Source organism: Ornithorhynchus anatinus, chromosome 8 (genome assembly GCF_004115215.2).
Source record: "Ornithorhynchus anatinus isolate Pmale09 chromosome 8, mOrnAna1.pri.v4, whole genome shotgun sequence".
Lineage (NCBI taxonomy): Eukaryota > Metazoa > Chordata > Mammalia > Monotremata > Ornithorhynchidae > Ornithorhynchus > Ornithorhynchus anatinus.
In genome coordinates, this window is record NC_041735.1 from 22,430,032 (window position 1) to 22,455,165 (window position 25,134).

Consider the following 25,134-nt stretch of genomic DNA (forward strand, 5'->3'; position numbering starts at 1 on the left):
GAGGTGGTCTCTGGGCAATTATCTACACAATATTGAAATCCCAGTTAGGTCAGTGATGAAGGGAATCAGCACTGATAATAAAAATATCAATAATGATGATAATAAGAAGAAGAGTATTTGTTAAGCACTTACTAGGTACCAAGTACTATACTGAGCGCTGGAGTAGATACAAGATAGTCGGATTGGACACGGTCCCTGTCCATATTGGGCAAACAGACTTTATCCCTCATTTTACAGAGGAGGAAACTGAGGCCAAGAGAAGATAAGTGGCTTGCCCAAGGTCACAGCAGACAAGTGGCGGAGCGGCATTAGAACCCAGGTCCTCTGACTCCCAGGCCTGTGCTCTTTCCATTAGGTCCTACGGCTTCACTAAATAATAGATACCACTGATTGATGGAGAAAGCGGTTGTAAGTACCCCTCAAATCAAACCCCATCAGACTTCCTGGGCGTGCAGTCTGGTCAAACGAGACCAAAATAACCCTCAATCCCCCCACCTCCACCCAGGCTGACCCGGCCAAGCGTGGGCAATGGGATGGTGGGGAATCATTTTCCCTTTCCACTCTCACTGGGATTACAGGGAGGGAGAGCTTGGCGGGCTTCATCTCCCCAACAAACTCCTCCCTCCAGATCCCTCCATCCAGCTGAGCAGTCGAAGCACCTGAACTGCGTCAGGCTGGGCCCTCCTTCGGGGTACCTCACCCCCTCCTATCTTACCTCGCCGTTCTCCTTCTACACCCCAGCCCACACACTGCGCTCCTCAAATGCCGACCTACTCGCTGTATCTCCATCTCATCTATCTCGCCACCGACCTCTCACCCAAGTCCCGTCTCTGGCCTCGATCGACCTCCCTCTTCATAGCCGACAGATGATTATTCTCTCCACTTTGAAAGACTTCATAAAGGCACGTCTTCTCCGAGAGGTCTTCCCCGACTAAGCCCTCATTTCCTCTTTTCCCCATTCCCTTCTGCGTCGCTCTGATTTGCTCCCTTTACTCGCCCCTCCCTCGGCCCCGCAGCGCCATAATTAATTATATTTATGTCTGTCTCCCCCTCTAAACTGTGAGGTCGCTGTGGGCGGGAAATGTGTCTACCAACTCTGTTATATCGTACTCTTCCAAACGTTTAGTACGGCGCTCTACACCCAGGAGGTTCTCAATAAATACCCCTGATGGATTGATTGGCGTGTGCGAGGGTGTACATGTGTGCCCCAGAGTTGCTAACCGCAAAAAATGATTTTTATATTTTGTCATGAGTCTGGCTGACACGTGAGGAGCGGTATTGTCCCCTTCCCCCTCTGCCCCTGCCGGAAGATCCGCCCTCCTCTCCTTTTGATCTCTCGGGGAAAAAAAAGTTTTAAAGCCGGTCCGTTTTATTCATCCTGCTTACTGAAATCATCTCTGGCCTTCGGCAACTCTGATCACGAGGGCCAAGAAGCACCGTGGCTGTGGTACGATGGGATGATTCTGGGGAAATTGGAGCAAGCGTAGGATTTCAGCTTAGAATAAACAGATCCAGATCTGGATTGGTGCAGCTGAATCACAGAAACAAAAAAAAAAAAAAAGAAAGAAAATGAGAGAAAGAGGCGATTGAGCCCGTCTAGAGTGAAATGGATGGAATCTGCAATGGCTAAGCAGAAAGAGAGCAGAGAGTGAGAGCCATTGGGGAGTGAGCCAGCTGTACTCTGTGGAGCCGGAGAAAAGACTGATTGCATCAGCCAAGAAGAGGATGGTTTGATGGGCGGGATAGTAGCGGCTCGGTGATGCGGAAAAGCGGAGAGCAGGGGCAGGGCCACTTTACCGACGGGGCAAAGAGGGCTTTTTCTCAGGTGCCCAAATCTTCAAGGCGCTCCTCCGAGGCAGCGGGAGTGGTAATAATAGCGGTCCAGCATGGCGTGGTGGATAGAGGAGTCAGTCAGAAGGTCATGGCTTCTAATCCCGGCTCTGCCGCTCCTCGGCCGTGTGACCTTGAGCGAGTCGCTTCACTTCTCTGATTCTATTTAGTTGCCATTGTTTTTATGAGATGTTCTTCCCCTTGACTCTATTTATTGCCATTGTTCTTGTCCGTCTCCCCCGATTAGACTGTAAGCCCGTCAAACGGCAGGGACTGTCTCTATCTGTTACCGACTTGTTCATTCCAAGCGCTTAGTACAGTGCTCTGCACATAGTAAGCGCTCAATAAATACTATTGAATGAATTCTCTGGGCCTCAGTTACCTCATCTCTAAAATGGGGATGGAGACTATGATCCCCTACACGGGACAGGAAAGTGTCCAGCTCGATTTGCTTGTTTCCAACTCAGCGCTTAATCCAATGCCGGGCACGGGGTAAGCGCTTTATACCGTAATTAGTAGTAGTGCAGAGGAGCGGCATGTCCCAGTGAAAAGAGGGTGGGCCTGGGAATCAGAGGTCCTGGGTTCTTATCCCGGCTCCACCCTGTGCCTGCTGCATGACCTTGGACAAGTCATCATCCTTGGTATTGTGTGCAGAGCACTGTACTAAGTTCTTAGAGAGTACTATGATAATAATGATGGCATTTGTTAAGAGCTTACTATGTGCAAAGCAACTGTTCTAAGCGCTGGGGAGGATACAAGGTGATCAGGTTGTCCCACTTGGGGCTCACAGTCTTAATGCCCATTGGCCCAGTGGTAACTGAGGCACAGAGAAGTTAAGTGACTTGCCCGAAGTCACACAGCTGACAAGCGGCGGAGCCGGGATTCGAACCCACGATCGCTGACTCCCCAGCCCGTGCTCTTTCCACTGAGTCACGCTGCTTCTCCATACTCCATACTATACTAAAGAGTTGGCAGACCCTTCCCTGCCCACAAGGAGCTTGGTCTTACAGACTGAGTGGGAGACAGACATTAATATCAATAAATAATTTATAATTGATAATATATAATTTATAGATAAGTGCTGTGGGATCGAGGGTTGGGCAAATATCCGATACGTTTCCTCATCTGCGAAACGGTGAATCTGTATCGACCTCGGTGCTTAGAGCTCTGCTTGACACGAAGTACATTCTTAACCAATGCAATAGTAAAAATAATCATTGTAGAAGTAATAATCAGTCAATCAATCAGTGGTATTTACTGAGGGCTCACTTGGGTGCAGAGTAGTGTACTAAGCTCCTGGGAGAGTAGAGTAGAGTTGGTAGGGTGGATCTCTGCCCACAAGGAACTTACAGTCTACAAGGGGAGATAGGCATGAAGATAAATTATATATGTGGGAAATAGTAGAGTATGAGGATATTTACATAAACGCAATGGGGCTGGGCCATCGAAATATAGTTGTAGTCACAAGTACAAGGTGATCAGGTTGTCCCACGTGGGGCTCACGGTCTTCATCCCCATTTTCCAGATGAGGTAACTGAGGCCCAGAATAGTGAAGTGACTTGCCCAAAGTCAACAGACGAAGGACCTGGATTCCAATCGCAGCTCCGCCACTTGTCTGCTGGGTGACCCTGGGCAAGCCGCTTCACTTCTCTAGGCCTCAGGTATTCATTCATTCAATCGGATTTATTGGGCGCTTACTGTGTGCAGAGCATTCATTCATTCCTTCAATAATATTTATTGAGCACTTCCTATGTGCAGAGCACGTACTAAGCGCTTGGAATGGACAATTCGGCAACAGACAGAGACAATCCCTGCTCAGTGACGGGCTCACAGTCTAAACGGGGGAGATGGCAAAGCAAAATGGAACGAAACAAAAACGAGACATCATCAAGATAAAGAGAATCAAGGAGATATACACCTCATTAATGAAATAAATAGGGTAATAAATAATATATACAGATGAGCACAGTGCTGAGGGGAGGTGAAGGGGGAAGAGCAGAGGGTGGGGGGGAGGGAAGGGGGCTCAGTCTGGGAAGGCCTCCTGGAGGAGGTGAGCTCTCAGTAGGGCTTTGAAGAACTGTACTAAGCGCTTGAAAAGTACAATTCGGCAACAGATGGAGACAATCCCTACCCAACAACGGGCTCACAGTCTAGAAGGCTCACGGTTATCGCATCTGTAAAATGGGGATTAAGACTGCGAGTCCCAGGGGGGACAGGACTTGTCCAACCCGATTGGCTTGTAATAATAACAATGGTGGCATTTGCTCTGCCACTTGTCAGCTGTGTGACTGTAGGCAAGTCACTTAACTTCTCTGTGCCTCAGTTCCCTCATCTGTAAAATGGGGATTAACTGTGAGCCTCACGTGGGACAACCCGATTACCCGTACCTACACCAGCGCTTAGAACAGTGCTCTGCTCATAGTAAGCGCTTAAAATATACCAACATTATTATTATTATTATTTGTTAAGTTCTTACTGTGTGCAAAGCACTGTTCTAAGCACTGGGGGGATACAAGGTGATCAGGTTGCCCCACGTGGGGCTCAGTTTGAATCCCCATTTTACAGATGAGGTAACTGAGGCACAGAGACGTTAAGTGACCTGCCCAAAGTCACACAGCTGGCAAGCGGCAGAGTCAGGATCAGAAGCCATGACCTCTGACTCCCAAGCCCGCCCTCTTTCCACTGAGCCACGCTGTATCCACCCCAGCGCTTAGTACAGGGCCGGGCACAGAGTAAGCGCCTAACGAATACCACAATTAGTAGAAACAGCTGCTGCGGCAGTATTAAGAAGCTCAACTTGCCCTGTTCTTACCCTAAGTGAGCCTGCTTTTCTCGGTTAAAAATAGCTGTTAGAGGGGCACGGAGGCAAGGGGATGGCAGAGAAGAAGGGGCATGGGTATGCAGAGGCTGGAGAATGCACGGCTGGGAGCAGAGCTCGCCTCAGCTCGGGCAGGCGTATCTGAGCGTGTGCCTGTTCCCGGCCAGGGTGTGAGGGGTTGACCTTTGGCTCCGAGGAACCACGAGACTGCGAAAAACAGCTGTGAGTTGCGGTGACACACTCCCGTGATGCTTCTCCCTTTGATCGAGGGCCTACTGTGATTCCGTTATCATTATTCATGCTAAGAGCGATGATCATCCCCCATCCAGTTATAGCGCCTCGTTATTTCAAAACAGAAGGCACCAGAAAAAAGCAGACTTTGAATGGACCAGGTTTGGCTCAGTTGTTGTTCTAATAATAATGATAATTACGGTGTTTGTTAAGCGTTCACTATGTGTCAAGCTAGGGGTAGGTTTAAGCTAATCAGGTGGGACACAGCCCTGTCCCTCAAGGGGCTCACAGTCTCAAACCCCATTTTAGAGATGCCGTAACTGAGGCCCAGAGAAGTGAAGTGACTTGCCCCAGGTCTCACAGCAGACAAATGGCGGAGCGGGAATTAGAACCCAGGTCCTTCTGACTCCCGGACCCGAGCTCTTTCTACTAAGCCACGCTGCTTCTCTCTCCTCAGATGTTCCCTTCCTGCCCCATTATTATTCTTTTTCATGGCATTCGTTAGGTCTGGGGTGGTTACGAGAAGGTCAGGTTGGCCACAGTCCGTGTTCCACGTCACGGTCTTAATCCCCCAATTTACAGGAGAGGAAACTGAGGCCACAGAGAAGGGAAGTGACTGGTCCAAGGTCACCCAACAGGCCCCTTGGCAGAGCTGGAATTTGGGGCCAAGTCCTTCCGGCTCCGGGGCCGGGACTTTATCCGTTAGGCCACTATGGCTCTGTGAGGCCTTCTCCCTCATGGTTTTCCTCATCACCTTCCCTATCCTTCTTCCCCGCGTGGACCCTTTAGGCACCAGGCCTCGATCATCTTTCTGATCCGGGGGTGTTTTTTGGGGGGACGGGATGAGGGCATCCATTGTGGGCCTCGAGTTCAAGGTGTCCTCCTCACCCTCTGCTCCTCCCCCTTCCCCTCAGCACTGTGCTCATCTGTATATATTATTCATTATCCTATTTATTTTGTTAATGAGGTGGACACCCCTTTGATTCTATTTATCTTGATAATGTTGTCTTTTTGTTTTGTTCCATTTTGCTCTGCCGTCTCTTCCGTTTTGACTGTGAGCCCGTCATTGGGCAGGGTCGGTCTGTTTCTATTGCCGAATTGTTCATTCCAAGCGTCTAGTACAGTGCTCTGCGCACAGTAAGCGCTCCCTAAATACTACTGAATGAATGGGGCCTTCTCCCTCATGGTTTTCCTCATCTCCTTCCCTATCCTTTTTCCCCCACGTGGCCCTTTCGGGGCTCCAGGCCTCCATCATCTTTCTGAGCCCCAAAGGGGGGGTGTTTTTTGGGGGGGCCGGGATGAGGGCATCCATGGTGGGCCTCAAGTTCGAGGTGTGCCCCCTCAGCACTGTGCTTATCTGTATATAATGTTCATTATCATATTTATTTTATTAATGAGGTGGACATCCCCTTGATTCTATCTATCTTGATAATGATGTCTTTTTGTTTTGTTCCGTTTTGCTCTGCTGTCTCTCCGTTTTGTCTGTGAGCCCGTCACTGGGCAGGTAAGGTCTCTATTGCCGAATTGTCCATTCCAAGCATCTAGTACAGTGCTCTGCGCCCAGTAAGCGCTCCCTAAATACTACTGAATGAATGAATGGAGCCTTCTCCCTCATGGTTTTCCTCATCTCCTACCCTATCCTTTTTCCCCCACGTGGCCCTTTCGGGGCTCCAGGCCTTGATCATCTTTCTGAACCCCTAAAGAGGGAGTGTTTTTTGGGGGGGCCGGGATGAGGGCATCCATGGTGGGCCTCGAGTTCGATGTGTCCCCCTCACCCTCTGCTCCTCCTCTTCCCCTCAGCACTGTGTTCATCTGTATATATTTATCACCCTATTTATTTTGTAAATGAGGTGGACGCCCCCTCGACTCTATCTTGATAACGTTGTCTTTTTGTTTTGTTCCCCAATTCGACTGTGAGCCCATCATTGGGCAGGGGCGGGTCTGTTTTTATTGCCGAATTGTCCATTCCAAGCATCTAGTACAGTGCTCTGCGCCCAGTAAGCGCTCCCTAAATACTACTGAATGAATGAATGGGGCCTTCTCCCTCATGGTTTTCCTTATCTCCTTCCCTATCCTTCTCCCCCACGTGGCCCTTTCGGGGCTCCAGGCTTCGATTATCTTTCTGAACCCCCAAGGGGGGATTTTTTTGGGGGGGCTGTGATGAGGGCATCTCTCGTGGGCCTTGAGTTCAAGGTGTGCCCCCTCAGCACTGTGCTCATTTGTATATATTATTTATCACCCTATTTATTTTGTAAATGAGGTGGACACCCCCTCGATTCTATCTTGATGATGTCTTTTTGTTTTGTTCCGCTGTCTCCCCCGTTTCGACGGTGAGCCCGTCACTGGGCAGGGACGGTCTCTTTCTATGGCCAAACTGTCCATTCCAAGCGTCTAGTACAGGGCTCTGCGCCCAGTAAGCGCTCCCTAAGTACTACTGAATGAATGAATGAATGGGGCCTTCTCCCTCATGGTTTTCTTCATCTCCTTCCCTGTCCTTTTCCCCCCCACGTGGCCCTTTCGGGGCTCCAGGCCTCGATCATCTTGTTGAACCCCGAAAGGGGGGTGTTTTTGGGGGGGGGGGGCGGGACGAGGGCATCCATGGCGGGCCTCGAGTTGGAGGTGTGGGGGCGGAAGTGAGGCCTGAGGGAAGAGGGAGCGCGGGAGAGCGACGGTGGGGGGGGGGGGGGAGGGGCGGTGCGGCCGCAGGGCCGTCTGGGAGGGGCGCGCGGGGCGCGGGGGGGGGGGAGGAGGGGGGGGCCCGGCCCGACCAATGAGCGCCGCGATCACATCCATGCAAATAGGAGCACAATGGAGCGAGCCCGGCCCCCGCCCCGCAACCGAGCTTGAAAGGGAGGGGGCGGGGCCCCGTCGGAGCGGCGTCCCGCCCGGCCAATGGCGCGGCGCCTCGGCTCGGCGGCGGCCAATGGGGCGCCGGGGGGGGCGGGCCCGGGCCGCGTTCGGGTGTCCTTGCAGGGTGTCTGAGCTAAACTTCACCAAATAATAGCTGTTTGTATTTTGGCTGCCGCAGGAGCCATTTTAGGTAAGTTGGCCTCTTAACTTTTCGGGGGATTCTTGTTTTCCGCCTCCCCCGCCGCCCGGCTCCGGCGGCCCGGGGCGGCCGTGCCGGCCGGGGCGGCCCGATGAATGGAGCGGGGCTCGGGGGGCCGCGGCGGGGCCGGCGGGGCGGGCGGCACCACCCGGGGGGAGGGGAAGGGGGGGGGCGGGCGCGCGCACGGGCGCGCGGCCCCGTCCGTCTGTCCGGGGGCGCGCGCGCGCGCCAGGCCGGGGCTGCGCTCGCTGTCTCTCTGTGTCTCTCCGTGTGTCTCTGTGTCTCTCCGTGTGTCTCCGTGTGTCTCTGTTCCCCTCCCCCCCCCCCCGGCGGAGGTTGCGCGGGGCGGCCGAGCCTGCGCCGTCCTGGGGAGGGGGAGGGGGCGGGGGAGGAGGGGGCGCGCAGGTCCCGGGAGCGCGGATTCTCTCCCCCCCCGCGCGGTGACGTTGTCCCTCCGGGGGAGCGCGCGCCCGGGGCCGGGGGGGGGGGGGGGGGGGGGGGGGGCACCAGTCTCCTCCTCCTCCTCCTCCGGGGGGGGAAGGAAGGAAGGTCGCCCCCTCCTTCCCCCTCCTCTCCTTCCCCCCTCCTCTCCTTCCACCCTCCTCTCCTTCCCCTCCTCTCCTTCCCTCCCCTCCTCTCCTTCCCTCCCCTCCTCTCCTTCCCTCCCTCCTCTCCTTCCCTCCCTCCTCTCCTTCCCTCCCCCCTCCCCCTTCCTCTCTCTTTCTCCCCCCCATTTACTCCTTTCTTTTCCTTCTCCCCTTCCCCCCTTCCCCTTCTTCTCCCCCTTCTCTCCCCCTTTCTCTTCCCTTCCTCTTCCCCCCTTCCCCCCCTTTCCTCTTCCCCCCCTTTCCTCTTCCCCCCTTTCCTCTTCCCCCCCTTCCCTCTTCCCCCCCTTCCCTCTTCCCCCCCCTTCCTCTTCCCCCCCTTCCCTCTTCCCCCCCTTCCCTCTTCCCCCCCTTCCCTCTTCCCCCCCTTCCCTCTTCCCCCCTTCCCTCTTCCCCCCTTCCCTCTTCCCCCCTTTCCTCTTCCCCCCCTTTCCTCCCCCCTTCCTCCCTTTCTTCCCTCTCTCCTTCCCCCTCTCTTCTTCCCCCTCCCTCTTTCCTCCCTTCCCCCCCTTTCCTCCCTTCCCCCCTTTCCTCCCTCTTTCCCCCTTCCCCCTTCCTTTCCCCCCTTCTTCCCCCCTTCCCCCATCTTTCCCCCCTTGTCCTTCCCCTTTCCCTCCTCCCTCCCCCCCCTTTCCCTGCCCCCCTTCCATAGGAGGGGCAGGAGCAGGGCTTAGGCTGGGGAGGAGGAACAGAGTGTGGCCCCCAGAGAAGTTTGGTCATCCATCCATCCATCCATCCATCCATCCATCCATCCATCCATCCAAGACTTCAGCATCTGACAAGGCTGGTTTGGGCTCCTGTTTTTTAAGAGCCTTCCAAGCCCAAATCCCAAAAGATCACACCTCCGCCCTCGCCCACCCCCCCTCAGGCAACGGTTCCCCCCCCCCCCCCCCCCCCCCCGCACCCGTTGCTCTACTCCAAGATGGGGGGTCGTTTTAGCCCTCGATCAACTGCAGACCCGGAGCGGGTGTCGGGGATGGGGAGCCTGGGGTGGCAAATTAAAAATCAAGTATTCCCTCAGGGCCTAGGAAGGTGGCTCCTGGATTTCCGGGGAATACCCTTCAAATACGTCAGGGATCGGCACCTCCGTTTTCAAAGTCTTTTTGAGGAAATCGCCTCGCTGGCGAGTCGGTTGGATCGAGACGAAATTTGCAGCTTCAGTTTTATTTGGAGGACTTAAAACCACATAAGCAAGCACTCTCGTACGGCTTATGTAAAGCTTCCTTCGTTGCAGTTATGACTAATATGACGGTGTGTCGAGCGCTCTGTCTAATAAGGCAGGACGGTTCCATTTTTGAGTCGGTAGGCCGGGATTCTCCCACTGGGGATGACAGATTTCGTCGACTCGCCCGGAGGTTTCCCGTTTCCGGGGCTACGGACGGTGCAGGTGCGGTGACCCTCGAACCCTCCACCTGACCCTTTCTCCGTCACTGGGGATGCTCCCTCCTCCGCTGCCCGTTTCTGGTGTGGCGGATCTGGGTCAGCGTCGGCGGGAGGGTGAAAGGGGAGTCGAGGAACGTCAAGGAAGAACCTTCCGAGGGAAAAATAATCAGATTTTTCACGCGAAAGTTACTTGAGAATAGGGTGCCGTGTCTTCAAGGGGATGGGCGAGTTTATATAGAAAGTCAAAATTGTTCACGAATGTGAGGCGGATCCCCTCGTGGCTCACCTAGCTGTTTGCCACGATGTCAGTCGGTCAGTCAGTCGTATTTATCGAGCGCTCGCTGTGCGCAGAGCACTGCACTAAGCCCTTGGGAGAGTACAATGGAGGTGGCCCCTGGTCCTATGCTTATGGACAGCAGAGTTACAGGCGGGTCTCGAAAAGGCAGATTTGTACGACGGGTGTTTTTCAGTGGTGTTAGATCTCATTATCACATCAGGCTACAAAAGCAGAAGCAGTGAACAGTGAACTATTACGTGTCCCTTTCTCCACGGAGTAAGGAGGGTAAGTGTAATACGAAGACGTGAGCTGCCCGGATCCAAGGAAATGAGAGGGTAGGACCATTTTGCAGGTCGCCTCTTATATGGACTCGGCGGTTCTTTTGGGAACTCTGCAAGCCGGCTACAGGGCACCAGACAACGTTGTGCCAACTTGCCTTATCCCATCCGGATCTCGGGTGGTTTCCGAAAGCATCAGAAACGAAGCATGACATTAAACAAAGGCCCCGGGGAAAATATAGTTCGAATGTAAGCCCGTCTTGGGCAGGGAATGTACCTGTTTGTTGTCGTATGGCCCTCGCCCAGGCACTTGGTAAGGTGCTCTGCCCACAGTTAAGCGCTCAGCAGATCCGATCGAATGAATGAAAGTGAACATTGACTTGATAAAAATAAAAGGCTGAAAAATAATTTGCGATATCTTAGGACAGATCCTATCCCACTCATGGCTACTCAGTTGTTCACTTACCTCACAGGATAATAAAGACCCCTTCTTCTGTGCTATTTCTTGATTGATTTGGATAAACGAAAATCTCAGATTAATGGACAGCTTTTGGAGAAAGACCTGGCTATCGAATCTGCATCACTGTAACTCTGCCACTGTAGTTCTTGGCCAGGCAAGCCTAGGTCTATCGTAAAAGTTCAGTTGTATTACATTTTTTTTTCCACCCTGGAGTTCTCTCACAGCTAGCTACTGGATCCTCCTACAGAAAAGATCTTAAGCCCGATCACTTTTATCATCACGTTGTGGTAATCTGTGTACCTTTACTAAAGGAAATAAAATCCCCGTCTAATCGAAATAGATTTCTTTGAGCTAGTCAGTTGGCTTTTTACGCCAGACCGTCCAAGAAGTTAGAGACAAAGAGAAGAATCCTCAGTGATCGCTGTTGGATCGCAGAGAGAGCCTTTGGATTTCTATGTGAATTGACTGACTTTTCTGAAAACAACATTAGAGACCTAGCAAAGTCTGGAGGCCGATTGGCAAGTCTGCATAGAAACCGGGCCCTAATTGAGAGGTGGATATGAACAGGATTAATGTTTTTGGCTTTTTTTTTTTCTGTTAGGTAGGGGGAGTGATTCTTCCAGAAGCTCTCTCTCTCTCATTTCTTCTTTGGGAACTAGGGAGGTTTTTTTTTTTATATTTGTTTTTGGATGGCGTTGCAGTAGACATGGGGAATGTGCAAGACATGAATGTAATATTCACTCAGTTCCCGTCATGCCCCGGCTACTCACTTGGTGTTCTCTCATCCCTCCTAAGGCTGAATTTGTTGGGCTTGGTCTGTTTGCAACAACAGGGCTCTCGGGCTGCAATGCACTTCAAACCTGGACTCTCTTTTATGGCTTTTCAAGGATTTGTCCTCTTAACTTTCACCTCTCCTGGTTACGTTGGGAATCAGAATGTTGCCCAGATGAAGGGGGAAATCTGAGCTGGGCCGATCTGAGCGAGTTCTAGAATTGCGGGATTCTAGCTACAGAAATGCCTTTTGTTATGCGGCGTTTGCAATTTTTTTTTTGGCCTTTTTAAATCTCAATGCTCCGATTGGTGTTTCTAATCCCGTCCCTCAAGTAAAGCATTGGCCCTAGTGTGTCTTCTAGGAAAATTAAAGACTGGGGGACAGCTGCAGTGAGGTGGAAAGGTATGTAAAAAGTACACTTTTGGTCCACTGTTGTGTTTCCTTTTCTGTTTATGAATATGCCTCTGAGAGCAGAATTCAACTGAGGAAACATCGTAATCTGATGGAGCATTTACTGTCTGCATTCATTGGAGGCTTTCAACGTGGGAGATAATCTATGGCAGAACTAACCAAGCTGTTCCAAATAATAGTAATAATAATTAATGGGATTTGTTAAGCACTTACTATGTGTCAAGCACTGTTCTGAGTGCTAGGGTAGAGTCAGGCTAATCAGATTGGACACAGTCTCTGTCCCACATAGGGCTCGATCTTAATCCCCATTTTACGGGTGAGCACAGAAAACTGAAGCACAGAGAAGTGAAGTGACTTGCCCAAGGTCACATAGCAGACAAGTGGCGGAACCGGAATTAGAATCCAGGTCCTTTTGACTAATAGGCCCATACTCTATCCACTAGGTTGTGCTTCTTCTCAAAGGAGATCTAGGACCTTTTTGCTTACTGCAGTTTCCTTTTTTTTTTTTTTTGATTTTGGTTGGAGTGGCTCAGATAGCCCTTTGAGATACTCCTTGCAATTGATCGATCAATGGTATTTATCGAGCCTTTGCCATGTGCAGAGAGTATCTGGGGAAGAGTACAATCCAACAGTACTGGTGGACACATTCCCTGCCCATGAGGATCTTGCTGTTTAGCGCGGGAGACAAACGATATAAATTCAGTTAGGTTTGGGAGATGCAAAATAGAGCTCTTTAAAAATAATACTCATTATTTTAACACCTAAAGCTTTTGCAAAAGGCTTAAATCAGTCCAGTCACGCATAGGTGAATCCCTTGTTTTTACTATCAGGGCTTCTTATTCTTTGCTCTCCTTTCTTACATCGTGATGCTCCTCTAGCTCCTCAGTGCTTACTATGTGCCAGTCACTGTACTGAGTGTTGGAGTAGGCAGATATAAGATAATTAGGTTGGGCACAGTCCCCTGTCCCGTATGGGGCTCAGAGTCTAAATGGGAGGAAGGAGGATTTAATCCCCATTTCAGATGAGGGAACTGAGGCACAGAGAAGTTAAGTGACTTGCCCATGGTCATGCAGCAGTCAGTCGTCGTCATTTACCCAATTCTTGCGCCTTACCAGCTTCTAACCGGTGCTGCTGTGTGACATATCAGTCCATCTGTGGTATTTCCTGAGCATTTATTGGATGCAGAGCACTTTACTAAGCACTTGGGAGAGTATAATACCACTCTACAGAGTTGGTAGATTCGATCCCTGACCACAAAAGGCTTCCAATTCAACAGGGGGAGACGGACAATAAAAATAGGTTACGGAGAGAGGAAATAGTTTAAGAATGTTTACGTTCAGTACGGCGGAGCTGGGGTGTCCAAGTCCTTAAGGGGTATAGATCCAAATGCTTAAGCAACGCAGGTGGGAGAGCAAATAGGGGAAATCAGGGCTTTTTCAGGGAAGGCGCCTTGGAGGAGGTTGATTTCAGGAGGGAAATGTCTGAAGGGGGAGGGAGTTCCAGGTGGACAAGGGGTCGGCGGCGAGATAAACGTGAAGATGGAGGTGCACCGAGTAGGTTGGCATTAGAAGAGCCCAGGGTATGGACTGGTTTGCAATGGAGAGCGGCGAGGTAAGAGGTGATTGGGTGCTTGAAAGCCTACGCTAAGGAGTTTCTCTTTGCGGAGGTGGATGGGCAACCATCGGAGATTTTTGAGGAAAGGGGAGATGTGGATGGAACATTCATTTACTTATTTATTTTCAAAATATGATCTGGGCAACCAGAATGAAGTATGATACGGATTGGGGAGAGGCAGGAGCTGGGACATCTGGCCCCCCGTGTTTTGCGATGTTAAATCTCTTCTCGAATCTATTTTAGCGATGAGAAAGTTGTGCTGAAAGGCTTTGAAAGTTGTTTAGCAGAAAGAAAAACCCCACCGAAATGGTTTCATGGGCTCCTTATCTGGTAGGGCTTGTTTTGTTTTTCCTCATTCAGAACATTTGTGACAGTATTTGAAAAGTGAAGATAAATTGCCAAGGCATTTTTAGTTCACACTTTTAGGTATGGAAACGAGTATAATTATTCAGTTTGCAAACTTGTGCATCCATCGATTACAGTTTTACCCTGAAGGCAAGAGTCTCCGTTATCAGGGTGGGACATACCTGTTCAATTAATTGACCTGACCTTTATAAATAAGTTAACTTTTTTGTTTGTTTCTGATCTCGCTCTTGTGTGCAGCTAAAATGTTTACAGTTTGGAAGGTACAGTTCGTGACCATCTTGAAAAAGTTTGTGTAAATAGTTTTGACTTTACCACTGCTTTTGGACTCTCTCAATGCCATTTTAAACATTATGGAGGAACCTCTTATCAAGAATATTTGAGGGCTTGTTTGGTTCAAAGCTCTAATGCATTTGGTCTTCAACAGAAAGTCAGGTTTTCAGGCAAAAACATCGTATTACGTGAAAGTATATTTTTAAAAGTTTTGGATAAGCAAAGAAATCCTCTTTTTCTAGGAAGGAAATCTACAGCTTTCCAGTTGGGTTGGCCCAGCCACAGAAGTTTTGCAAAATTGATAATAATAATAATTGTATTAAGTACTTACTATGTGTCCAGGACTATACTAAGTGTTGGGGTATTATTATTATTATTGTTCAAGTGCTTACTGGGTATCAAGCACTGTTTTAAACACTGGTGTCCATACAAGTCGTGGTGTAGTGGATAGGGCACGGGCCTGGGAGTCGAAAGGTCATGGGTTCAAATCCCGGCTCCTCCACTTGTCTGCTGTGTGACCTTGGGTGTCACTTCATTTCTCCGGGCCTCAGTTACCTCATCTGTAAAATGGGGGTTGAAACTCTGAGCCCCACGAGGGCCCGGGACAGCGTCCAACCCGATTTACTCTTACCCACCCCAGCGCTTAGTACGCTACCTGGCCCATAGTAAGCGCTTAACAAATACCATCGTTATTATTATTAAATCAGTCAGGTCGGACACAGACCCAGCCCCACCTGGGGCTCATAGTCTAAGGTATTGAATCCTCATTTTACAGATGAGGAAACTGAGGCACAGAGAAGTGAAGTGATTTGCCCAAGGCCACACAGCAGGCACCTAGAATCCAGGTCCTCTGACTCTTAGGCCCTCGCTCTTTCCACCAGGCAACTCTACGCCTCAACAAAATTGGTTATGAGTTGTGTTCGTTGCGATGATTCGAAGGCCCGGCCCATGCGGGCCTTGCTGCGTTACGCGGAAGGTATTCATTAGCTCCTGAGAAAAGAGGGAAGTAATACTTGTCCTTGCTTTGAAGCACTCAATCACCCTGCCCCCCTTGTACTTCACCTCGCCTCTCTCTTACTACAGCTGTGCTTCTCTACTACCAACTTACACGCTGAACCCCCATGTCGTCTGTCTCGCCGCTGACTTCTGGCTCACTTCTTGCCTCTGGCCTGGAACGCCCTCCCTCCACATATAATGATGATAATAATAATGATGATGGCATTTGTTAAGCGCTTACTACGTGCCAAGCACTGTTCTAAGCGCCGGAGGGCTACAAGGTAATCAGGTTGTCCCACATGGAGCTCCCAGTCTTAGTCCCCATTTTACAGATGAGGTAACGGAGGCACAGAGACGTTAAGTGACGTGCCCAAAGTCACACAGCTGACAAGTGCCGGAGCCGGGATTAGAACCCATGACCTCTGACTCCCAAGCCCGTGCTCTTTCCACTGAGCCACGTTGCTTCTCCTAATCCGACAGAAGTGACTCTCCCCACCATCAAAGCCTTACTGAAGGCACATCTCCTCCAAGAAGCCTTCCCTGACTAAACCCTCATTTCCTGTTTTCTCCTTCCCTTCTGCCTTGCCCTGATTTCTTCCCTTTATTCACCCCTCCCTCAACCCTCCAGTACTTATATGCGTATCCATAATTTATTTATATTAATGTCTGTCTCCCCCTCTAAACTGTAAACTTGTGTGCCAGGAATATGTCTACCCACTAGGTTATATCATACTCTCTCAAGGGCCTGGTACAGTGCTCTGCCCACAGTGAGCGCTCAATAAATGCGATTGATTGCTGGCCACACATTAGTACTTGGACTGTTTGCTTTGGATTCAGGGAAAATGGGCAGTAATCTAAGAAATCCTCTCCAAGGTAATGGCAAGTAGACAAGTAGGTGAGGTCTCAGTCTTAAGCTTTGTTTACCAGTAATCGTTTTATGCAACTCTCGCCCCACTCTCATTGTAAACGGTTTGTGTTTTGGTCAAAATTGGAAAAAAAGAAAAACCGTGTTTAAGAAGTCTAAGCGTTTTGGTGATGGACAAAAATTATAAAGTGAAACTATTAGCCAAGTTATAACCTGACGAAGTCCCCCAATTAAGATGAGTATATTAGAGATGATGTCAAGTACTTTATAGAGTTGTAAGTTCCACAGGTGAAGAAATAATAAAAACTTCTTTTGTTTCTTTGATTGTTCTGTGTTTCTCTTGACCTTTTTGGTTTATCGTACAATCCGAAACTTTTGAGTTGGACAAGGGGAAGGGAATTGACTATCTCAAGATATCCAAATCCTTCCATCAGCTCAACTTTACTGGAAAAGGAGATGCTATTCGAGACGGATTCAGGGAAAGCACATGGGACTGAGTGTCAGGGATACTGTGGGAGACAAGTCATTTACCTCATTTACCTCATCTACACTGCAGTTTCCTCATCTGTTAGCGCGGTATTGGTTAAGAGCCTACGTAAGCACTGTACTACGCACTGGGATGGATTCCAGATAATCGGTTTGGACGTACGGTGCTTGCTCCACACTGGGCTCGCAGTCCAAGTAGGATGGACTTAGACAGTGCTCTGTGCACAGTAACACCTCGATCAATACAATTGAATGAATTGAATGATGGAGAACAGAGATTTGTTCTCCCTATAAAATGGGAGAATGAATTGTCTGTTCTGTCTCCCTCTTAGACTGGGAACTCCAATGAGGGTTAGGGGCTGTGTCCCCCAACTGTAAACCCATCATTGGGCAGGGATTGTCTCTATCTGTTGCCAAATTGTATATTCCAAGCGCTTAGTACAGTGCTCTGCACAAAGTAAGTGGTCAATAAATACTATTGAATGAATGAATAAATGAATCAGTGGTATTTATGGAGTGTTTATTATATACAGAGCACTGCACTGAACCCTTGGGAGAGTTGCAATACAACAGAATTATCTCTTTCCCTGCCCATAACGAGCCTACCGTCTAGAGGGGGAGACGGACATTAATGTGGATAACTTCCTTTTATCAAATATAATTGAATGATGTGTACATAAGTGCTGTGGGGTGAATGTCAAATGTCCCAAGGTCACAGATCCAAGGGCATAGATGGAGCAGAAGGGATCTGATGATGGATCCAATATAATGATCTTTTCCATCAGTGGCATTTATTGAGCCCCTACCGTTTGCAGAGCACTGTACTGAGCGCTTCGGAGAGTATGACATAATTTGACAGACACGTTACCTCCCCACAGCGACCCCAGCACTCAACACAGTGTTTGGCGTGGAGTTTAGCCTTTAAGAAATAACATCATTATTATGGCTTCTTATGTGCAATCCTTTCATTAAACCAGGATTCTCTTTTAAAACCCAATCAATTTCGAATATGGTTGCCTGGGGTTTTAAGCAACTGATTATCTGCTGGTTGTCTAGGGGAAGGTTTATAAAGAGACCACAGGGGAGGGAAGGGGAGGGGAGAGGTAGGTTTTCTGATGCCCTTGGTCAATTTATAAAAGCAATAATAATACTGATACACTGTACTCTTCAGAAGCAAACGTGTTATGTCTATCTATAAATCCCAGTTTGCTTCACATATGCTGTGCTTTCTAATTTACAATAGCAGAACTGTAAGTTTCTTAATAGGCCGTGCCTTCTGCTTCTTTAAACCTCGGGGGAATTACACGATTGTGCGGCATAAAAACCCATACATTGGTGGCGTAAACCCACACATTGGAGGAGTCCAAAGCCAAGCTGATTAGTCAGATGCCAGTTATCCACTTTGGGGAGTTTTCAGGACTTGTGTTTCTCTTTCTTCTCCTTCTGGCTGCTCCTTATTCGTGTGCACCTTCACCAGAGGAGGGAAGGAGGAGGAGAGCAAACTCAAATCAGTTCATTTTACTATTCTTCAGCAGTTAAAAGTCTCAGGGAGGTCCCCATTCAAATGAGGGTTTTGTATGATCTTTGCATTTTATAGAACGAGGCCATCTCTATCCTTAGTCTCGCCTGAAGGTTAGGAGTTCTCTTTACCAGTGGCTCGCTAATGACGGGTATGTGTTTACCAGCGGGGAGAAGTACAGACAGGTAAGAAGCCTTAGCGTCTCCGATTTGGATCGAGAAGTTGGCCTTTTCCTGACTTGGAGACCCTTTGCCTGGTTCTGAGGGTTCTGGGAAGAGTAAAGGAACATAAAACACGTATGTGTTTAAGTGGACAACCCTCTGTCAGGTAAAGGTGGTGCCTCTCGCGATTGACTTAGCTGCGGAATTGGAAATGACTACTTAAGCCAGTTCAAGATCCAGGGACTTTCCTTACAGCTCAGCCACACATTTCCTAACGAGTGGTCTCGGATGTTAATTCTGTCCATGGCTCATTGTTTCTGCCCACACCCGATTTTCCCTTTCGTAAATGCTCGGATCCTAGCGTTTGCAAACCGGCAGCCTGGCCTACTAGAAAGTACACGGGCCCGGGAGTCAGAGGACCCGGGTTCTAATCCCAGCTCCCCTACTCATCTGCCGGTTGACTTTGGGCACGTCACTTAACTTCTCTGGGACTCAGTTCTCTCATCTGCAGAATGGGGATTCCATACCTTTTCTCCCTCCTGTTTAGACCGTGAGCCCCATGTGGGACTTGATTATCTTGTAGCCACCCCAGCGCTTAGTATAGTGCCTGGCATACGGAAAATGTTTAAAAATATGGTAACGATGGCGTTTATTAAGCACTTACTATGGGCCAGGCACTCTACAAAATGCTGGGGTGGATACAAGCAAATTGGGTTGGACACGGCCCCTGTCGCACGTGGAGCTCACGGTCTCAATCCCCGTTTTACAGATGAGGTAACTGAGGCACAGAGAAGTGAAGTGACGTGCCCAAGGTCGCACGGCAGACAAGTGGCCGAGTGGGAATTAGAACCCACGACCTCCTGACAACCAGCGCCCCCCCCCAGGCCTGTGCCGTGCTGCTTCCCTGCTGCTTAACAAAAACCACGATTGTCCTAGCAACACGGTCGTCTTCTAAGTGAAGCACTCTCGGGAAGTAGCCTCCCACGGGTGAGTATGAATGCTTTTCGTCACCGATTGGGATGTGTTCCTCTTCTCCGTATTGATCTGAGGAAGATCTCCGCAAAGTTCTCTGTGCCTTTCTTGAGCCTAAGCTGTGAATGTGAAACTGGTTTTGGGAGTTGAGTCAACTCTGTAGAGGATATCTCATATGAGAGCCCTCATCTCAAATCATAAGACATTTTCTTCTTTAAAGACGGTAATGTGAGTCGATTTGTCTTATTAGCTCTTTTTCAGAGAACGTGGGCAGCGATTGTGTCCGTTATACTGTACTCTTCTTAGTCCAGTGCTCTGCGCACAGTAAGCGCTCCGAAAATACGATTGTTTGATTTCTCGGGTCTCTTGAATCATCTCTGTGTACTGCCTAGGCGTGGAAGAGGAGGAAGTTATAACAGCCTGATCGCTAATTTCAGTTTGGGATGTAATTTGATCTTTTCCAAGCATCCATTTTTGCAGGTGATCACGGGCTGCGCTTGGGCATTTTAAATCGATGTTGATTCTCTCTGATGCGGGTGGCCTTTTGGGAAAAGGAGCTTCCAAAATATAGGCAATCTCAATGTTTCCCCAATCTCCTATTTAATCTAAAAAATCAGATCTAAGGGCTTCTGGGAGAAAAGATTGGCGGGTTTAGCCTCGGTCTTGTGCGTGTGGTTGAGTAAGAACATCGGTGCCACCATCCATTCCAGACCGTAAGCTCGTTACGGGCAGGGAATGTCCGTTAAATCCGTTGTACTGTCCCCGCCCAGCCAATCAGTGGCATTTATTGAGCGCTTACAGGGAACCGAGGCCCAGAGAAGTGAAGTGCCTTGCCCGAGGTCACACAGCAGACAAGTGGAGGAGCCAGGCTTAGGTAGACACGATCCCTGGCCACAAGGAGTTTACATCGCCAGCATTTTGAAGTCGAGGCGATTTTTGTTCTGAATCGATCGGCTCAGATTTGGAACTAACCGAGGTTCAGCGGTTTACCTATGGAGAAAATAATCGTTCAAATACCTCATATCGAATTAGAAAATAGCAAGAAAGGTAAAACTTTATTTACTCTTACCAAAATTTGGCTCCAGACTCTTAGGTCTCGCGGAGTGAAACTTCCATTAGTCCGTTGCTGTTTTTTGCATGAAGAAGTTTGTGAAATAGATATTTGATGTTCGGTAAACTTGGGGCGTAACGTGGGTTCGGAGAACACGATTCCATCTCTTGCAGATGATTCCCACGGGAGTTTGAAAGGACAAGCGGGGTTCCTATTTTCTGTCCCTTGGGGGGGGGGGGGGTGTCGGTCTGTGAACTGGAGGTAGGTGGGCTAGAGAGGGTCTCCACCCACTCCAATAACAGGATCACAACGAGGGGCTTGACCTCCTACTGCTTGAGTGCACATTGCAATTTATTAACGCCTGCAATTGAGACCGTAATTTGAATTTGTTTCAGCTCAAGAAAAATAACAGAATTCCCGCTCCACAAACACCGTTTAGCCTGAGCTCTCCGCTCCTACACAAAACCGCCTCTAGTGGGATGTCTTTTGTTGTATCGTACTCCCCCAGGCCCGTAGTCCAGTGTTCGGCTCACAGTAAGCGCTCAGTCATCACGGTTGAATGACTGAATGGCCGTTACGGTGACAGACGGGATAAGGTCTTGGTTAGCCCACTTTTGCCCACCAGACCAGAGCAGTGTAAGGAACATAGAAATATATCCTGGGCGATAGGCCTGGGAGGTAGAGCTGGGTTCTAATCCTGCCTCTGCCAGTTGCTTGCTGGGTGACTTTGGGCATGTCACTTAACTTCTCTGGGCCTCTGTCTCAACTGCAAAATGGGGATACCTGTTCTCCCTGGAATTTAGACTCTGAGCTCCATATGGGACAGAGCCTTCGTCCAACCCGATTAGATTGTATCTACGTCAGGGTTTAGTACAGTGCCTGGCACGTAGTAAGCGCTTGACAAGTACCGTTAAAAAAGCAACAAAAAAACCTCTCCTTTAGTGGGAACCCACCAGGGTGTCTCCTGGGTGTAATCCTATATTTTTATCGGCAACGTAGTTGATCAGCTGTGGGAGTGCACGCATTAATTTTGAGGATGACAGCAAGTGGGAAGGACACGGAGAGAATTTAAAGTGACCGTGACTTGTTTAGCCAGATACCGTGTGACGTTTGTGTGCACAAAATGTGTGATGCAAAAATTCACCCGATCAGAGTGGAACACAGACTGAGCGTGAAGTAGCGGGTCGTGATAGGCGATACTGGATTTAATGGGCATATCATCTATTAGACGCAAAAAGTAATTTTTCCAGCACCAGTGAGGAACTTAATGAAATCAAACTTAAGAATTACCCAAAGACGGGCCACCCAGATTTAAAAATGACTGAAAATAATTTATTAATTTAGGCAGTACGTTTAATCATTTTAATCTGGGTGAAAGGTATCTGAGATGGAAAAGAGCCTTTGCCAAACAAAAGGAAATGATATTTCAGTCAGTGGTATTTATTGAGCACAACTCTGTGCAAAGCACTGTACCAAGCACTTAGGAGAGTACAGTACAGCCCAGCTGATCATAAAGAGAATATAGTTTAGGCGAGAGATAAGGAAGAACTTCGGCAAAGAAACGAACAACCCTTTTAAATGTTCTTCTGTCATCAGGAGACATCATTAAATGCCTTTTGTAGAAAGTTTTAGGAAATCGGTAGCCAGCAAGTTGAGGATCTTTTCCTCAGGGCCTCCTTGAATTTTTTTGTGGTCTCTTCCGGGGTCCCTCTCCAGTTTCCAGTCTTCATAAAACCCAAACAGGATATAATAAATATGGTACTTGTTAAGTGCTTACTCTGGGCCAAGCACTGTTCCAAGGGATGGGGTAGATACCAGTTAATCAGGTTGGACATTGTCCCTGTTCTACACGGGGCTCACGCTCTTAATCCCCATTTTACAGATGAGGGAACTGAGGTACAGAGAAGTGAAGTGATTTGCCCAAGGTCACACAGCAGGCATATGGAGGAGCTGGGATTAGATCCCAGGTCTTTTGTTAGTTGGGGTCGCCAAGCCTGGAATCAGGCTTAATTGGAAGGATGTTGGGGTGAGGGGGGGGGGGGGACTCTTTTTTTTTTTTTAACACTTACTGACATAAACCCCCAGGTAATGTCCTTGGCTGGATCCATGACAGGTTGTTAAAGTGAAAGAGTCCAGCCCATTAATAGGCTCCCGAAATTTAAAAGTTACCAAAGTAATATAAAGATAGTGAAGTGATTAAAGATATATAATTAACAGAATTAACTTCCATCAATCAGTGGTATTTATTGAGCATTTGCCATGTGCAGACCTCTGTATTATGCACTTGGGACAGTACATGATTACAAAGCAATTTAAATATATATCCATAATATTTTAAATTGCAGCAGTTTAAAATATGTCCACATTAAAAAAAAATCCATACTTGCCCTTACTGTTGGCCCTGACCAAACAAAAGTCTTTCCATTTGTCATTTTGTTGCTCTCCTGGTTTGGATATTTCATCACTTCTAATTTAACTGTCAGGCTTTTTTTTCCCCCCAATTTCTTAGTGTTTACTATGTACTAAGCGCTGGGGTGGGTACAAGCTAATCAGGTCAGGCACAGTCCATGTGTTGTGGACAGGGAATTTGTTTATTGTTGTATTCTCCTGAGCTTAGCACAGTACATTGCATACAAGCACTCAATAAATACAATCGAATGAACGAACATGGGGCTGCGCACCGTCTTACTACAGGTGAGATGACCGAGGCCCAGAGAAATGAACTGATTAGCCCAAGGTCACACAGCAGACAAGTGGCAGAGCCGGGATTAGAACCCAGGTCCTTCTGACTGCGAGACCCATGCTCTTGACACTAGGCCGCACCGCTTCTCAGCCGTAATTTCTCGTGACTTTTTTTTCCCTCTGCATTGTTTTGGAAGCACACTTTGAACTCACCGTATTCTGTACTGTATTGATTTGAGGGGCAACCCGTGGTCAAAACACGCGGCTGTGTTTGTGGGTGCTTGGCCACGGATAGGAGAGCCCCGGGGTGCCCAGCTCTCTCAGAACGAAATCGCGGGCGCTTCTCGGAGCGGAACAACCCCAACGCCATTGTGAAGTCAGAGCGCTGAAGATAAACCGGCGTTAAAATTCAACAGGCCCGCTGCGGGGAAAAGTGGTCAAAGAAGAGTGAGGTCATCTGGATCCTTGTATGTTAGAATTTTTTTCTTTTTAGCAAAAGGACTCTACTGCCGATTTATATTCAACTGAAATCCAGGGGTTCTCAGAAATCTCTTGGGGCCACGCTTCACCTTGGCTCTTTGCGTAGCTGTGGTCCCTGACGTGCACCTGCTTGACCAGAAGCTGAGGCGATGTGGAAAGGAATCGAAAAGTGTGTCTGTCGGAAAGGGTTTGGTTCCAACCTGATTGCCCCTTATCTACCCCAGCGCTTAGAACAGTTCTTGGCACATAGTAAGCGCCTAACTCTGACCGTTATTAAAAGGATGACCTTGGGCAGATTGCTTGCGATCTCTGTGCCTCAGTTTCCACATCTGTGAAATGGGGATTAAAGGCCTGTTCTCCTTCCCCCCTTGCACGGCGGGGCTCGGGTAGAAGAGGGACTGTGTCTGATCTGATCGCATGGAATCTACTCCAGTGCTTTCTGGTAGAAGCCACGGTATTTGGCATTTACTGTGTGCAGAGCATTGGGAAAAAATGTTCAGGTAGAAAGTAGACATGGAGCCTTGTCCCTTGAGGAACTCACCTAGTAAATGCTTAACAAATACCATTATCATCATGATCTGGAAATTATATATCATAACTATTAATATTAACATCTCTCTCCCCCTCTAGACCTTATGCTCGATGTGGATAGGGAACTTGTCTACCAACTCGGCTATAGTGGAGCGTTGCGAGAGCTTAGTACAGTGCTCTGCACATAGGTGCCCAATAAATACCATTGACGATTATAATGATAATCCGTAGGGAATCCTCTGGGAAGCACTGTGTCCTTCTGGAAAGAACACAGGCCTGGGATTCAGAGGACCCGCTTCTAATTCCGACTCCGCCGCTTGTCTGCTGCGTGGCCTTGGGCAAGTCACTCCCCCTCTAGACTGTGAGCTCCTCTTGTGAGCAGGAATGTGTCTGTTTGTTGTATAGTGCTTTGTACACAGTGTGTACTTCGTACAATGCTTTGCACACGGTAAGCGCTCAATAAATACGATTGACTGAATGAACTTCTCTGGGCCTCAGTTCTCTCAACTGCGAAATGGGGATTCAACACCTGGGCTCTCCTTCTTAGGATGTCAGCTCCCATGTGGGCCCAGATCATCTTGTTTCTGTCGTGGCACTTAGTACAGTGCTTGACACGGAGGTCCTAAACACATGCCGTAATAATAATGATTATTATTATTAGCCTCCCTCCTTCCTTGGCATTATTGAAAGAGAGGTTGACGCTGCTTATGAGATGGTGCCCATTGGCTGCCCGGGGGCTTCCAGACACTTCCACAGTATTGAAGAGTGATCCAGCTATGGCATCTCCTCTCTCGTTGGCACCCCACAAACAGCTCAGAAGTTCCCCCCGCTGCTCTGAGAGCTTGAAGAGTTAAAGACTCCAGGCAGTCATGGTCTGGGAGTCAGGAAGACCTGGGTTCTAATTCTGACCCCGCCGCTTGTCTGCTGTGTGACCCTGGGCAAGCCGCTTCACTTCTCTGGGCCCAAGTTACCTCATCTGTACAAAGGGGATTAAGACTGCGAGCCCCACGTGGGACGGGAACTGTGT

The 25,134-nt window shown here is 48.9% G+C and overlaps 1 protein-coding gene across 7 annotated transcripts in view; it reads left to right on the forward strand.

The window, feature by feature from the left end:
* Positions 1 to 7,843: 7,843 nt before the first annotated feature.
* Positions 7,844 to 25,134, forward strand: part of CHD6 (chromodomain helicase DNA binding protein 6) — a 160,023-nt gene continuing 142,732 nt past the window's right edge. For 4 of the 7 annotated variants that reach the window (XM_029070843.2, XM_039912841.1, XM_039912840.1 and 1 more), the window contains exon 1: positions 7,857 to 7,919. The gene's annotated coding sequence lies outside the window, so the exon portion shown is untranslated. Of the gene's footprint in view, positions 7,920 to 25,134 lie in introns of all 7 variants that reach the window. The other 3 variants (XM_029070846.2, XM_029070848.2, XM_029070853.1) reach the window with 3 other exon arrangements.